Below are 4230 nucleotides of genomic sequence, written 5' to 3'. Positions count from 1 at the left end.
TGGAGAAACAAAGAGTCATAGCAATGGTAACAGAGCTCACTGACTGGGTAAACACACTTGCAGTCGTGGAAAACTGAGAACCCGGAAACTCAGAATATGCTTGAATCCGCGCGACCTCAATAAAGCAATCAAGCGTCCACACTACCCCTTACCAACAATAGAAGACATCATGCCCAAGCTAACGGGTGCCAAGTACTTCAGTGTTTTAGATTGCCCATTCAGGGTACTGGGCAATAAACTAACAGAGGAATTGTCCAAGCTGACGACATTTAACACTATATTTGGACTATACAGATTACGGCGTCTTCCATTTGGCATCATTTCAGCTCAGGATGAATTTCAACGCAAAATCGACGAGACATACAAAGGTCTAAATGGTGTTGTTGCAATCGTCGATGGCAACGGACGAACCAAAAAGGAGCATGATGACAGCTTTCACATAAAGTGGCAAAGGTCTCATGAGAAGGGCATGAACCTCAACCTTGAGAAAAGCATCGTGAATGCCACTGAAGTTCGCTACTTCAGTCACTGCTTATGCGCTAAAGGAATCAAGCCAGACCCTGAAAAGGGTGCAGTGATCAAAAACATGGATCCACCAAAGAGCAAAGCGGAGCTCGAAACGCAAACTACCTGTCCAAGTTGAAAAATGAAAGACCTCGTAACTAAGGAATCTGGACCAGTACTTGCATACTATGACCCACAGAAAGAACTGCACAATACGGCCTCGGTGCAGTCCTGCTTCAGGACGGAAAGCCACTTAGCTATGTGACAAGGTCACTGACTGAATGTGAAGTTAGCTACGCTCAAATAGAGGAGTTCTACACGGTCTTATTCGGCTGCAAGCGCTTTTATCAGTCTGAGTATGGCCGAGAACTCAGTGTGGAGTCTGATCAAAAGCCGCTCGAATCAGTGAAGAAAAAACCTCTAGCTGCAGCTCCGCCGCGACTTCAAAGAATGATTCTGCAACTCCAGAAATATGACATTACCATCACACAGGCCAAAAGGAGATTCCTGTGGCAGACACCCTCTCTAGAAAGTCCATAGAGACAGAGCACGACAATCTCAGCGAAGAAATGGACATGCAGGTTCACATGGTATACAAAAACTTACCAGTCAGTGACACAAAGCTGCAACAGATCCGTGCCGAGACTGAATCAGCCAGCCAGCTCGTCCAGCTCAGACAGGTGGTTCTGGATGGATGGCCTGGAGAGAGGAAGAAATGCCCCGCAGACATCAGCGATTTCTGGAACCTACGAGACGAACTCTCATTGACCAAGTGTCAATGTGTATTGACTCAGTGTCTCATTGACACTAAGGAGCCCATGATTCCTCACGAAATCCCAACCAGACCAAGGCAGGTGATAGCTTTCGACCTCTTTACCTGGAACAACGAAGACTACATGGTTACAGTTGACTACTATAGCCGCTTCTTTGAACTGGACAAACTCAGCACCACCACGGCTGCCACTGTCATCAGCAAACTCAGTCATTTTCGTGAGACATGGCATCCCAGAGAAATTTGTCTCCGACAATGGTCCACAATATCGAGGCAAGGAGTTTGAAGACTTTGCAAAGACATGGGGTTTTTCGCACACCACCACTAGCCCCCATTACCCCCAGAGCAACGGTTTGGCTGAGAAGACTGTGCAGATTGCAGAATTGAGTATAGGAATACACCTGTTGACAACTTCAAGTCGCCTGCACAGCTTCTCATGAGTCGCAGACTGCTATCCATACTGCCAACAACTAACAAGTAGGATCGAGAACCAGTCTAAATTTCCAAAAAATGGGTATTCGATAAGACACGTGCATTTTGTTTCCACTTAACGATTCCTGCATTCGCATTTTAATGTGATTTTAAATTATTTCCAAACCAAAACACGTGTAACAGTATTTTTAGATGCGAGCGTTTGATGTTAAAGAGACAGCAGCCTAATAAACGCGCTGCCTGTCATTAATGTTAATCAAAGAATAAAAGAAAATCATTCACTGATCTTGACAGAATATCTTTCCTAACTTTAATGAGGATTAATCTATATTTTATTTATATAAAAAGAAAACTAAGCAGTGTTTTTACATTTTTTATTTCAATTTTTGTACCTGAAATTAGTTGTATTTTTGTGCTATCGCTAATTGCTTTGTTTGATCCTATTTTATTACTGACTGTTTACTTGTCTTTAACCATTTATTGTTAGAAATGTATATTAGTCTAGTTGTTTTGCTGTGGTATTTTTGTTAAACCCATAGGCAAGTTCCTCTTGTAGGCCGAAGTGTTCTGTGGGCTGCTGCTTTTTGCTCTCGTTATTCAGCTGCAACAGAACGCTTTGTAAAAATAAACAAGAATAAATATGTTTGACATCTAAATGTTTGAACATTATTTTTATTGCTTTTTTTCATTTTATTGGAATCCAAACTAGGATTAAGAATTGGAATCGTCAGTTTCACAGAGACATGCTCCAGAAGGGTAAAGCAGCAGCAGCATCATCAGCATCAGATAAAGTATTATGATCGCTCAGCTCGTCCACTGTCACAGCTTCACACTGGACAACTCGTTCCCATACAAGAGCATGCTGTTGTTGCTAAACCTGCCAATACAGAAAGATCCTATCATGCTCACACTTCAGACTGTCAGGTGTATCGCAGAAACCATCGTCACCTTCTCAGCACAAAAGAGGAGCCTGTGGAAAATACCTGCATTTCTGCAAACACTGAGGAAGAGCAAAACAGCAATGCCTCGTCGATGCTACAGGTACAGGCTGAAGTACCAGCACAGCATTCAAAAGACAGACAGATCCAGCCCATACAATACATACCAGATCATGTCGAGTGTGCGATCAAGAGCAATTCTTGATTTGTGATTTGCAAGTCATCTGGGGTGAAGGCAGATCGCTGCCCCTGAGAGAACGGAATATAATATCTGGTATGGGCTGCCTGAGAAGAACGGACACTTTGTTCCTAAATATTGTTGTATAGTACCTTAAGTGTCAGATGTGTTGAAATGCAGCATCCTCTGTGTGTGTGTGTGTGTGTGTGTGTGTGTGTGTGTGTATACACTGCAGTGACCGTTTTTTTGGTTGTTGTTTGTTCTTTCAAAAGAAAGGAGATGTAATATTCACATAAGCACTGGATATGCGCAACACTAATTTAGGGTACCACGGCAAGAGATTGGTAACGTGAATACAGCTGCATGTAAGAGATTAAAAAGTTTTGTTCTGTACTCACTGTTCGTCCTCTTATTTCAGACTGCACACACAGTGCAACAAATGAAACCAACTAACAACAAGACACCCACCATCCAAAGTCTAATGCAACACATTTGTGAGCATCAGGCCTCAAAAACAAACAGAAAAGCCTGCATTTCTAGTCATTTACACATATTTGTATGTTTATTTTGTTTATGCTCTATTTTATTCCGTTTTGTACAATTCATTTATATTTTATTTTTACTGAAGCTCACTTGCACTCCTATTTTTTAAACTGTTTAAATATATATATATACACACAATACTGGTCAAAAGTTTGGGATCAGAACGATTTTTAATGTTTTTTAAAGAAGTCTCTTCTGCTCATCAAGGCTGCATTTATTTGATCAAAACTACAGGAAAAAATGTAATATTGTGAAATATTATTATGTAAAATAACGTTTTTCTATTTTAAAACACATTAAACTGTAATGTATTTCTGTGATGCGCAGCTGTATTTTCAGCATCATTACTCCAGTCTTCAGTGTCACATGATCTTCAGAAATCATTCTAATATGCTGATTTATTATCAGTGCGTTTTTGGAACCCGTGATACTTTTTTTCAGGATTCTTTGATGAATAAACAGTTTAAAAGAAGAGCATTTATTTAAAATATAAATCTTTTCTAACAATATACACTACCGTTTCAAATGTTTGGGGTCAGTACATTTTTATTCTTTCTTTTTTTTTAAAAGAAATTAAAACGTTTATTCAGCAAGGATGTGTTAAATTAAGTGATAGCAAAGATTTATATTGTTAAAAAAGATTTATATTTTGAATAAATGCTGTTCTTTTTAACTTTTGATTCATCAAAGAATCCTGAAAAAAGTATTGGTTTCCAAAAAAATATGTTTATTATCAAAACTGTTGATAATTCTGATAATAAATCAGCATATTAGAATGATTTCTGAAGAACATGTGACACTGAAGACTGGAATAATGATGCTGAAAATACAGCTGCACATCACAGAAATACATTACAGTTTAA

This window comes from Sinocyclocheilus anshuiensis, unplaced genomic scaffold, assembly GCF_001515605.1.
Source record: "Sinocyclocheilus anshuiensis isolate Anshui unplaced genomic scaffold, SAMN03320099.WGS_v1.1 scaffold1452, whole genome shotgun sequence".
NCBI lineage: Eukaryota > Metazoa > Chordata > Actinopteri > Cypriniformes > Cyprinidae > Sinocyclocheilus > Sinocyclocheilus anshuiensis.
The sequence above is the reverse complement of the archived record's forward strand: the minus strand, read 5'-3'. Positions refer to the sequence as shown.